This window comes from Lissotriton helveticus, chromosome 8 (genome assembly GCF_964261635.1).
Source record: "Lissotriton helveticus chromosome 8, aLisHel1.1, whole genome shotgun sequence".
Taxonomy (NCBI): domain Eukaryota; kingdom Metazoa; phylum Chordata; class Amphibia; order Caudata; family Salamandridae; genus Lissotriton; species Lissotriton helveticus.
In genome coordinates this window covers 1,293,669,143-1,293,682,886 of record NC_136069.1, presented here as the reverse complement: position 1 = coordinate 1,293,682,886, position 13,744 = coordinate 1,293,669,143, and positions in this window count along the sequence as shown.

The window sequence follows — 13,744 nt, the reverse complement described above, 5'->3', positions numbered from 1 at the left end:
CGTGAATCTATATGCGGCAGTCCAGCCGCAGAGTATGCACCACCCCGTTAACGTGGGGGTCACGGCAGTGAAGTAGCAGCCGTACATGGAATCGAGGACGGGCCCACTTGTGGAGTCCATACAGGACTTGATTGTGTGCTTTCCGTACTACACTTCCCAGAAGTCTCACTGGAGCCTCCCATCGACGGGCGAGTTATATAATTGGAGAAGTGTAGCGGGTGCGCACACCGCTTCCGTTAAAGCCCCTGAAGAGAAGCAGATGGAGCTTCGAAACGCGTCGGGCAGATCCATTACGGAGCGGCGTCTACAAGCGGATCCCCGTCCTCACCTACACATAAATAAAGCTGCTGCTCGCGTGCTACTCACATGGTGGACAACCTTGGAGCGTGAATCTATATGCGGCAGTCCAGCCGCAGAGTATGCACCACCCCGTTAACGTGGGGGTCACGGCAGTGAAGTAGCAGCCGTACATGGAATCGAGGACGGGCCCACTTGTGGAGTCCATACAGGACTTGATTGTGTGCTTTCCATACTACACTTCCCAGAAGTCTCACTGGAGCCTCCCATCGACGGGCGAGTTATATAATTGGAGAAGTGTAGCGGGTGCGCACACCGCTTCCGTTAAAGCCCCTGAAGAGAAGCAGATGGAGCTTCGAAACGCGTCGGGCAGATCCATTACGGAGCGGCGTCTACAAGCGGATCCCCGTCCTCACCTACACATAAACAAAGCTGCTGCTCGCGTGCTACTCACATGGTGGACAACCTTGGAGCGTGAATCTATATGCGGCAGTCCAGCCGCAGAGTATGCACCACCCCGTTAACGTGGGGGTCACGGCAGTGAAGTAGCAGCCGTACATGGAATCGAGGACGGGCCCACTTGTGGAGTCCATACAGGACTTGATTGTGTGCTTTCCGTACTACACTTCCCAGAAGTCTCACTGGAGCCTCCCATCGACGGGCGAGTTATATAATTGGAGAAGTGTAGCGGGTGCGCACACCGCTTCCGTTAAAGCCCCTGAAGAGAAGCAGATGGAGCTTCGAAACGCGTCGGGCAGATCCATTACGGAGCGGCGTCTACAAGCGGATCCCCGTCCTCACCTACACATAAATAAAGCTGCTGCTCGCGTGCTACTCACATGGTGGACAACCTTGGAGCGTGAATATATATATATATATATATATATATATATATATATATATATATATATATATACACGCGATCTCAGAAGAAAGGAAATTCAAGGAAACTTGTTATGATAACGTTCAATTTACATTGTGTCATTTTTATTAAAACTTATTCATTTTAATATGGAAAACATTTCAAAGTGTTGTTTTAATTCTATTTATTTATTCGAGTGCTTGTGGGTACAGGATATTTTTAGTTTTTCCGTCTGGTGCGTACACAAATAAATCAGAAGGTTCTCCGACGTGTGAGCTGGCCACATACAGTTGTCCATGTGAGAAGCACGGATTCTCCAAATGGAGTCCACACACTTGCAGCGATTGTCCTTGTGCTTTGTTGATGGGCATTGCAAAAGCGAGTTGCACCGGAAACTGTAAACGTTTGAATTCAAATGTCATATCTGTTTGGATCATTGGAATACATGGCAACAGTACATCTTCCCCCTTGAATTTTCCATTCAAAATTGTAGCTTCAATGACATTGTTAATCATCTTTTTCACCGAAAGTCTTGTACCGTTGCAAAGTCGTGGTGGATTGATGTTTTGGAGAAGAATGATAGGCACGCCAATTTTCAATGTCAAAATGTGCGGTGGCATACCGAGCAAATCCAGTGAATTAAAGAATTCCGTTGGATAATTGACAACTTCGTCTTGATTCATCACAGTATCGATGGACTTATACGTTGTCGCTTCGCCTGGTATTCAGTTTTGAATGCTGAAATTGATGGCATTTACATCGTTGTTCGTAGCTGCTAATATAGCACGTGCACTGAGCCACTGATGATTTTTGTAATTCCACACGTTATTCGAAAGATTATGAGGGACCTGGGGGGACGATATTTAAAAAATGTTTATGCCAGAAACCGTCGCGGGAGTGTACTCAACAACTTCCCAAAGTTTCATGGCGATCAGATGAATGGTGTAGTAATGCATAAAGGACACAGACAGACAGACAGACGTACATTCGTTTTTATATATATGGATATATTTTAAATGGGAATGGGTTTAGAATAGATTGTGTTTAAATTTTTTGGTCCATCACTTCAACTTTGTTCACAACCCTGAAAGCAGTACGGTTTAACATTCTTCAGTAGTGGCTTCTTTATAAGTACACTTGAGAGATAAATCTTAAAACTTTGTTGCTTTATTACAAACTTGTCTCTCTAGGTCTGACTCAGAGCGTTCTCCTCATCCTCATGAGGGGGCTTTTGGTCAGCCCTCCTTATTCATTGGTATTCATGTGCCACTCATATTTTGCATTCTTTTCACATTCACCACAGACTACAGCATGGGGAAATCTATCATCCCACTTCATCTATTGGCTCTCTTGACTGTTAGTGACAGTATTTGCTCTTGCATAAGTACACATCTACCTAAGAGGTAGTGCACTACAGTGCAAGGGCTGCCAATTTATTTTCACGGTTTTTGATTTATTCCTCAATGGGTTCATTTTTTGATAACTTTTTTTTGTGCAAATTTACACCACATTTGGCAGCAATATTTTCGTTTCTTTTTTTTTACATTTTCACTTTTAGTGTTCTTCGCTTGATAATAATAATAATAATAATAATAATAATAATGATAATACAAATAATACTAATAATAATAATAATAATAATCATATAAAACATATTAGTCTTGGCAAGACCACACATATTGGTTTTGACATTTTTTATGGGTTCCATAACTTTGCTCAGTATATTTTCTTTCAAAACATCAAGAGGCAGATTTATCATCATTTGATATATAGCGCAACACAGCAAGACAACTTGCAGCCCTGTGCTGGGTATCTACTAAGATATGGTGCATTCCTGTTCTCTTGCTGCACTGGCACACTCAGTGCAACTTAGCGCCAACGCAGGAACCCTTGCACTATGGTGCAAGGATACCTGTGTAGCAGGAAGAATTGTTTTGTACTAGAAGGGACACCTTCCTGCACAAAAGTAATCCTTAGATGTGTTTTTCTCCTTTTAAATGTCCTGCATATGCAAAGTGGAAACAAATGAGGCAAAACAAAGATATTTCTTTTTGTTGCACCTCTTTCAGGAAAGGGTACAATGTTGATGCATTACCATGTTTAATTGTTTTGGAAATACTGGGAATACACCCCAAAAAATCAGTGGATGCATGGGAACACCCACTCTCCACCCATGGAACGCCTTCCCGGCACAGCAGTAACTTCCGCTGCCATGTGTTATTCCAGATTTACCAAGCAACGCAGGGTCACGCAAGGTGGCTTTGCCTTACATGGTGTTTCCGGTCACAGGTTTCCGACCATTATCACCTGTGTGGTTAAGCGACGTGAACTCTGATAGGCGTTTTCCATGTTCTCGGCCATTGTTAGGAAGGCAGTATTCAGTGAACTCACGCATGCGTGGAGTGTAGGGCGAGTCAGGCAGTTGATTAGGTCTTTACATAGCGGTACGCAAGACACCGGATTGTTCACACCGACACCTAATCAGTATCACAAGGCATCAATCAACTAGCGCTGACTCACTATATATAGTCCCCTGACAACACCCCTCAGTGTACATCGAGGAGAGGAGGAGACACACACAGGTGGAGCAGTGAAGAGCATATCATGTTACAGTAAGAGTGTGAATGTGGGAAAGAATGTGATTCTTTTTCAGGTACTGGCTTATGAAACACAAAAACCCTAAGTTCTGTTTCAATGGAAATATCATGTAAATACACAGCATTTTGTTTTTTTACTCCTCATTTTGAATTTTCAGTTTAGCTCTGGACCAAAGAGGGCCCCTGCCCTCACCCTCCTATGGGGCACTCAGTTCCATCTTTAGGGTAAGCATAATAAATGAATGTCCTATTGTTCAAAGTGTGCAGATGTATGACAATCGTTTGTTGCACTTTGTGCATGAGGCTGTATGTTTTCTTTTGCTTTGTGCAATGTTTCACTATACAATGTTTATATCTCATTTTAGGCTTTAGATACCAAGGCCATCTCGCAGTATAGTGTGTTCTTCTTCACCCCACTCAGTGGATACCCTCCTGCCATAGTTTGGTAAGAGTGGAGCCCTTAATCACTTACACTTAGGTCCTGATGAATGCCACGGACCCTACTGGGCCACCTGGCAGAAACATGTCGACCCTTTGATATCGGTGGGGGGACAATTATAGCCCCAACACTCTGACCACGTTTTTAGAATACCATACAGATGCCAGCAATATTAAAATTAATGTGACATCTGCAATGGATTTTTAACTCACTTTTTCTTTACACGTGCCCCCACTTAGTTTAGAAGTGCATCCCTGTTATCAGGTGTATGTCCGCCGTCTATCAAACCAAGGTTTTAGAGGGCGAGGACTGGTCAATGATGAAGCATGACACCAGGTGGTGTGTGAGACCAGTCCTTCACTTTTTGTGAGATGCCTGCACTCATGAACTGAGAAGCATTTGCACTTAGAACCTTCCCGCTGGGAGCAACTCTGTTGTGTTTAAACATTATTATTGGAGGCCGCTAGCTCCTGGCACCCCATGCCTCTAGTTCCCTCATCCCAGATTTATTTTAGGCTGCTGTGGTTACACATTTTAGTAGAGCTTCCTGCTGTGCGAAAAATTTTTGGGGGTCATACGACCACGTGGTATAGACTTTACTGAAATACTCTGGACCATTTTTCCAGACGTATCTTGTACTTTAAGATACATACATTCAGTAAATACACACACCTAATCTTGAAAGGTGTATATAGTGTCACATTGCAAAAATGGACACCGAGCTAGCATTTAATGAGGAGAACTATGCAGAGATACTGAGAACACCATCCCTATTGGCAGAAACGGTGGTAACACATACAGTCCAGAACATCAACGAATGAGAGGTTTTATCTGCTAAGAAAAAAGAACAAATCCGGACAGCCCTACACGGAGCATTCATGACAGAATACCTGCGGAAGAACAGTGCACCAAGAGGCCTCATAGTTACCACCCAGCCCAGACTATTCCTTAACAATAAAGAGTTCCGTGTTAACTGGTCAAGGATAGCCTGGAAGTGCACTAAGGACTGGCTAGTCCTTATTATCAACACTGCCAGGGAACTGACCGATGCAATTCTAATTGAAATCCAACAACGCGAAAGCAGACTAAAAACTATGGTACAGATAACAGTTTTTAAGAAGAAACTGGAGGAAATTAATAAGGACCATACTGAGTACCAAGAATACCTTACCCAATCAAAACTAACGAAACTTAAGAAGGACGTACAAAAATTCAGCAGGGAGAATACATACCCATATACTACAGATGAATATTACGAGAAACCAGCCCAACCATAAAATACGAGGGAACAACAACGATTCAGAGCGACACCACAAAATTGGATCTTTAGCTTCGGCGAAGAAAGAAGCACAGGTGGAAGCAGTAGTAGTGATGAAAGTTCCGATGGCTATCAAGGGGGACGAAAACAGAATTACAACCAATATATGATGCACCCACCGATGCCCCATATGGGGTTTTGGCAGCAGCTTTTTTACCCACCAGCTTTCGGCTTCCCTCAGGGCCCACAGCCTTTTTTATACCGAGGCCGGGGCAGGGGAAAAGGAAGACAAAATAGACGGATACAAGGGTACAATGGGATGATCAAACCCAGTAGCCATGGGGACAAGGAGCAGAGGGAGAGGGGACTGCCCATCGACCAGTCGGGATTACCTAACATTGTAAACCTCAGTAGCTACACCCTCTCCAATGATGAAGAGACAGTCCTGTCAAACGGCTTAGGATTTGTCCCGACAGCAACAAATGACCCATTTCTACTACACACTGAACTGGCACAATTCTTCAGGAAGATAAAGCTTCGCAGTCATTTTGGTGAAGACAATGACAACCTGAGGGAACCTACCAGCACTGGTCTCAGAAAGAAGTCAACTTTCATGCCACCCACTCAGACAATCCCTTGTCACATACTAGCATTTGAACAGGCAGTGCTTAGAGAGACAGAAGAGATCAACTTCAAAGAAGAAAAAGGCTTTCAGAACCTTACAAACAATGAACGGAAAGCACTGGAGAATCTAAAAAAGAACTCTGAACTCACAATAAAGCCTGCAGACAAAGGGGGCGCAATTGTACTGATGAATAAATCAATGTACCTGGAGGAATGTAACCGCCTGCTTTCAGACACCATCAGCTATGAGAAATGCCCTAGTGATCCTACACTACGCCTCTCTAAAAAGATCAAGGGCATGGTGGATGAAGCATAGTGTAATGATTGGATTACAAAACAGGAGGCTGATTTCCTGGTGTATGAATCGCCCAGAACACCAAGATTTTACACCTTGCTGAAGATTCATAAAGAGAAAATTCCCCCACCAGGACGACCAATTGTATCCAGGATCGGATCTATTCTTGAGCCATTATCGCAATTTTGCGACTGGTTTCTAAAACCGATCATACAAAAATCACAATCTTATCTGCGAGACACTAAGGATGTGCTTTGCTTCTTAAGAGATTTGGAAATTGATGCCTCAGAAGATCTTTTTATCACCATGGATATTGAGGCACTTTATACCAGCATTCCCCAAAGACGTACATTAGAAGTGGTGGAACACATCCTTTTGAATACAGAATGGAATTTTCTCACACCACAACATTTTATCATGGAATGTGTAGAGGTAGCCCTAACAGAGAACTTTTTTGAATTTGAAGAAGTACTATACCATCAGATCACTGGTACTTTAATGGGCAGCACATTTGCCCCCAGCTTAGCATGTCTGTACGTGCACCAGTTTGAGGAAGACCATATCTTCCATATGAGAAACCTGTTTACAGCAAACTTGAGAACCTGGAAAAGGTTTATAGATGATGTCTTCACCGTTTGGCATTGGAATGAGGACACCGCCCAAGCCTTTGTTGAATGGGTCAACATCAAAGACCAACATCTAAGATTCACCCACTCATTCAGTAAGGACCATGCCATCTTTTTAGATGTGGACATTATGATGAACACGGGGGGCATTAGTACAAAGGTACATAATAAACCGACAGATAGGAATTGCTTACTGTTATATGAAAGCTTCCACCCCAAAGCCCTGCGGAACAACCTGCGGGTTGGCCAATTTCTTCGTGTTCGAAGGAATTGTAAAGAGAATGGGACCTTTCTGGAACAAGCAGACACATTGGAGACAAAACTCCTGGAACTGCATTACTCTAGAAAAACTAGCATTTGCAATGCAATAGGTCTCGCATTCACGAGAGTTTGAGCTATTATAATTGCAAATAACAATGCCTTTTATTTTTGTTTTCATTTTAAAAACATAAAGGGCTTTGTCATTTACAAAACCAATAGCTCCAACTTTCCTACTGCGAGACCTATTGGCAACGCCAGTGCTTGTTTATAAATGGTTCAGAGTGTATCACAGTTATTATTTACTTGCGTTCTGTGGATCAATGTTTTGGCATGTAGAGTAACAAACGGCAGCTTTCAACAGGTCACAGAGATAGCATTCAAGGTCTACACTTATATAATGTTTGTCTATGCACAGTGATTTACGCTGCTAGCAGTACTCTTTGGCGACCCACTGTCAGAACTGTGAAACAAGTTAAATATGGAACAGATGCACGAGGAATGTGCAACAAGGTTTAAACGCATATAACAGTTTTATGGATAATTTTGAGCCATCCTTCAGAAAAGAACATGGTTTGGCTGTTTTTTCTTCAAATGGTAAATACAAGTTGCCCATCTTCAGTATCACGTTTTAAAGCAACGGTTAAGCATACCAATGAAGTCTGAAGACAAGAGAAAACAACCTTTTGCAGGGAAGAGACCTTATATGACAATCACACTAATTGTAAGAAGACCAATCTGCCTTGCAAATGAAAAGCATTAACAAGAAGTATTGCAATGACAACGTGTCTGGCTTGGCGATGAAGGAAAAAAATGGCTTGAGAAGTCTGAAGTAAGAAATGCAAAGTACTGCATTTTTAATAAGTAAAGACTCAATTTGTTAACATTTGTTTTAGTGCAATTTGTGCGCTGCTATATGTGCAGTTGTTGGTAGATTGTAAACATAATAAAATTTACTTTAGTAAGCATTGACAAAGTCAAGAGGTCTCAGCTATAAAAGGTCGAGCTATAGGGCAGGTGAACTGGATTGTCTATAGGTGTCGGTATGAGTTTAAGTTGTGGGAGGGTGTTCATGATGGGACATGACTGAGTACTCTGGAGCGGAGGCTGAAGTTAGGCACAAAGTCAGTGGACCATAACTGAAGGAAGTGCGAAGTCAGTGGGCCAGATTAGATGCTCATCCAATACTTGTCCTCTCTCAGGCGTGCACAGTGCAATGGTCACATATGTCCCATTTGTAATTAGAATTTCTAATTATTCACAATATTACAATTTTTTTAAATCAAAGTGCATAGTTAATTAAAGCCATTACACCGGCAGAAATATATAAAAGAGCAATAGAATGTTGTTTCTACAAGAGAAATCGTTAAAAATGCTGTCTGGATGTATATATTTGCGCAGCTGTGCGTTTAAAAGGGCTTTATCAAAAATTATTCATAAGCATAGATATCGAGAGAAATTCAAAGTGTCAGTGCATATTTCGGAAGTGTTTCATTGAAGTGCATGCTTCAAAGATATTTCATTACGGGTCCTGTTGTTGGGACTCACTTGCTGAGCTGACCTACTAGGTCATTGATCGTGGTTTTTATTTTATTCACAATAAAAGCACGGTTGTTACTCGTTTACATCATCCTTCAAACAAGAATTCACACAATCAAGGAGTCTTTCTAGGTTCATGGGTAAGTTTGTTGTAGTCGGATATGTCTGGATGAACTAACAGAAAACTCACAGACTCACTCCAGCACCGGTCAGGCGGCATGCTGTGTGAAGCACAGGAGTTTTGTTCACGTGTTTTAAGTAGGGCCTTAATTACATAGATCACAATCCTTTTAAATAACTACACCACCCCGTTTTTCATCTCACTTAATGAACTGCAGTTCTCAATCGGATTGTACCTACAGACAGGTAAACACGAGTCCTAAAAATCGCGACGCTCTAATAAAACCAGTTCATGCAGTTTCGAACCCGACTGGCTCCCTCTCGGCCAGCTGGCTGTGTCTTGTAATTCACAATGTGTTATGTGCTCCGGAAAACTGAGCGACTCGAAGAATTCACAGAACACGCCCAAACCTCTGTCACCTCTGGCCAGGCTTAAACTTTCTCAGGCTGTGCCAGTCTGACAGTTTTGGCACTGCCCACGCTTCGGCCGTGGCTAATGGCGGAGCTAAAGTGAGTGCTCTTTGCCCGGCGTGCAACTGACGGACAACACGCGGCGTTGAGCGCCTCGCCACATGTTCTGGGCCCAGAAGGCTCTGCTAATTTCCTGACGGGCTGGGAAGCTTGGCAGACGATTAAAGGCATGACTTCATATTTCCCATATTCATTTAACTAGGGGGGAAAATGATGGCTTTTGCAGATATAAACATCCCGTCAGAAAGATAAACACTAGCGCCAGAGCTGCTTACAGTCTAGCCCACAGGGGTAGAACAAGGACGGGTTCACAAAACATTTTTCGTTGAGGATATGTGCGTTAAGTTGTGAGGCAGTGAAAAAAGAGCTGCTTTGGCTGGAGCGTCTGGTCACTGCGCATGTGCGTTTGAGCCAGTTCCTTTGGGCGGGACTTCCGGCTGCGGAAGTCCCGCGCCCGCGCCCACGGAGTGCCTGAGAGCGGGGCTCCCATGCCCGAGGGAGAGCCCGGCTACAGAAGTCCCGAATGGCGGTAAGTGGAGCTTAGTTTTAGGGGGGAGGGGGGTGCGCTTGTGTGTGTGTGTATTTGTGCGGTGGCGGCGGCGGGAGGGGAGTCTCTGTATGTGTGCTTGCGTGTGTGTGTGTAGGTGCGCTGGTGTGTGTGTAGGGGGTCTCTCTGTGTGTGTAGGTGCGCTAGTGTGTGTGTGTAGGTGCGGCGGCGAGGGGGGGGTGCGTGTGTGTATGCAATGTGCGCGCGCATGTGTGCCAACTTCAAGAAATCGGAGGGATGTGCACGGCGCGCACCCAAATCCGGCAGAAAAGCTCGTAACACCCTTTTGTCCCTCAATCCCCCGAGACGGGCAGTTATAAGTCTCCAGCTGGACGCATCCTTCGGATGCGATTCCAGCGAGACCTAATGATCAGACAAGCAAAGAAAAGAGCCAAGAATAATAACCGTGAGGCCTTGCTGGAGACCGTTGAAAAAGAAAAATCAAACAGGCTTGTGTGTGTTACTACATACACTCTAGTATCCAACACCATTCAGAAAATTGTAAGAAAAAACTGGCACATACTCCATGGCGCAGGGGAGCGATGGGAACCCCCACTCTTTGCGTTCAAGCAGAGCAAGAACCTACAAGATGAACTGGTACATGCGAAAGACCCAACCACAGTGAGGGATGACCAGATCACCCTTTGGAATACTCAGAGACCTACAGGACACTTTGCCTGTGGCAACTGTGTTGCTTGCCCCTTTACCCTCACCACAAAAGAAGTTGACATTGGCACTACAGGCCCAAGGAAGCTGAACACCTTCTCCAACTGTAACACGGAGAACGCGGTGTATCTCTTGATATGCCTGTGCAACCTGAAATATGTGGGCATGACTACACGAAAAATAAAGACTTGAATCAACGAACATCGCAGTACGATAAGGGGTAAGAAAACCAACACTAAGCTCACAAAACACTTCCTGGAACACAATCATAAAGACAATAATCTTAAATTGGTAGTCCTTGAAGTGATGAAGAAACGGAAAATGGACCTGACAAAACCACTACATATCATGGAACAGAGATGGGTCTATCGCCTCCGTACATGGAGCGAAGGACTCAATGACGAAATACCGTGGCTACAACTAGCCCCGTGAACTGAACTGCCAATGCCTACATCACTAATGACAAATAAACACCCCCACCTATCCACTCATATACATAAACATATACTTGGTAATCATACACTCTCTAGGGTGGTGTGCCAGCAGTCCATTGCTATCACATGTGTGTGTGCCTCCTTTTTGTCAATGAACATACCACATTTCCCCTGTAGCATTCTATGTGGAACCTACTGGACCTTTACTCTGTGTGCCTGGCTTTACCATAACTTGAAACAATCTGGGCTATATCTGTGGCCCAGTAAGGAGCCCCCTAGATGTATGGATATATATATATATATACAGGTCTATTTTTCAAGTGTGGCACCCTTTAAAAACCGATCACTAGCTACAAGCATACTTCGGAAATACTTAATCCATACACATTATCCCCGTCCATTGGCATGCGGGCCCTAGTTATAAGCATACTTCGGGGATGACTTAATCCATAGACATATTATGCGTATAATGTGCATGCTTTAAAAATGATACCGGTACACACTTTATGAATTACGCGCATGCGTGAACCATTGTATGCTATTTTTAACTTCGGCAGAGGCCGGGCTCATGCTCCACTCCGTGACACTCCGCGCATGCGCGAGTCATTGAATGCTTCCTCCCTAACAATGGCCGAGAACACGGGCAACGCCTATCAGAGTTCACGTCGCTTAACCACAAAGGTGATAATGGTCGGAAACCTGCGACCGGAAAGACCATATAGGGCGAATTAGGCAATTGATTAGGTCTTTACATAGCGGTACGCAAGACACCGGATTGTCCACACCGGCACCTAATCAGTATCACAAGGTATCAATCAACTAACGCTGACTCACTATATATAGTCCCCTGACAACACCCCTCAGTGCACATCGAGGAGGAGGACACACATAGGTGGAGCAGTGGAGAGCATGTCACGTTACAGTAAGAGTGTGAATGTTGAAAAGAATGGGATTCTTTTTCAGGTACTGGCTTATGAAACACAAAGAACCCCAAGTTTTTTTCAATGGAAATATCATGTAAATACACAGCATTTTGTTATTTTTCTCCTCATTTTGAATTTTCAGTTTAGCTCTAGACCAAAGGGGTACCCTGCCCTCACCCTCCTATGGAGCACTCAGTTCCATCTTTAGGGTAAGCATAATAAATGAATGCCCTATTGTTCAAAGTGCGCAGATGTATGACAATCATTTGTTGCACTTACAGCCAATCACATAGAATGCTTTGTGCATGAGGCTGTATGTTTTTTTTGCTTTGTGCAATGTTTCGCTATACAATGTTTATATCTTGTTTCAGGCTTTAGATACCAAGGCCATCTCGCAGTGGAGTGTGTTCTTCACCCCACTCAGTGGATATCCTCCTGCCATAGTTTGGCAAGAATGGAGCCCTTAATCACTTACACTTAGGTCCTGATGAATGCCATGGGCCCTACTGGGCCACCTGGCAAAAACATGTCGACCCTTTGATATCGGTGGGGGGACAATTACATCCCCAACACACAACCACGTTTTTAGAATACCATACAGATGCCAGCAATATTAAAATTAATGTGACGTCTGCAATGGATTTTTAACTCACTTTTTCTTTACACAGGCCCCCACTTAGTTTAGAAGTGCATCCCTGTCGTCAGGTGTATACCCGCCCTCTATCAAACCAAGTTTTTAGAGGGCGAGGACTGGTCAATGATGAAGCATGACACCAGGTGGTGTGTGAGACCAGTCCTTCACTTTTTGTGAGATGCCTGCACTCACGAACTGATAAACATTTGCACTGAGATCCTTCCCGCTTGGAGCAGCTCTGTTGTGTTTAAAAATACTAATGAACTTGACCTCCAAGTGACCGATTGTCACTAGTGGTTTTTTCCATTGACCACAAAGTTAAGTTTTCACTGTATTATTTTGCACTGATTTTATATTGCTTCTTAAATCTATAACTCCAGTTATATGTATGATATTCCATTCATTTTGAAGTCTAAATTAAGAAAAATATATACTCTATTTTTTAAATTGCAGTCTGTTTTTCCTTAAGTCCTGTCAATTACTTCCATGTTGGTACTCTGAAGTGCTAAACACATGTTCCTCTAGTAAGGCCTGACTGCTCTTTGCCACACTACCAGGACTGAGCTAAGAATTTATTAGTGGGAATCCGAGGACCATCTTTGGGGTTTGTGACGGAATTGCATGGTGAAACCTAACCAAATCACCACATAATACTCCACCATCCTGCAGGAACCTTCCCCATAAGGCAGGCTTACTGTGGGAGTTCAAGTCTGTGAAAGCTGGCAGAAGAGGGCTTGACAACTATGTCTCCCACAGCCTCCCCATCTACCTGATGAAGTAAAGTCTCTAGCTCAACCAAAGAGGTCTTCTTGTCAGACCAGCCTAAGAGTTATTTTAAGCCAAGGGCCATTGTCAGTAGGCACTATGGGGCATTACTAAGGGTGGGGATAGGCAATTATCGCCGGTTTAGCGGCCGTTTTCGGCCGCTAAGCTACGATAATTCTATCGCTCTATTAGCAAGCTGTTGCTAACTGATGTTAGCGACAGCTTTTAGGCGATAGCGAGCGGTTTGGGGCCCGCTTTGCATGTCAGCGATATTTATCGCTAATGACATGCAAGGTGGGCGTATCCAACCTGTTAGCAACTGAAAGCAGTCGCTAACGTCGCTATCACCTATTAGCAAGGCAGGCGTAGCGATGGAAATATTCCCGCTA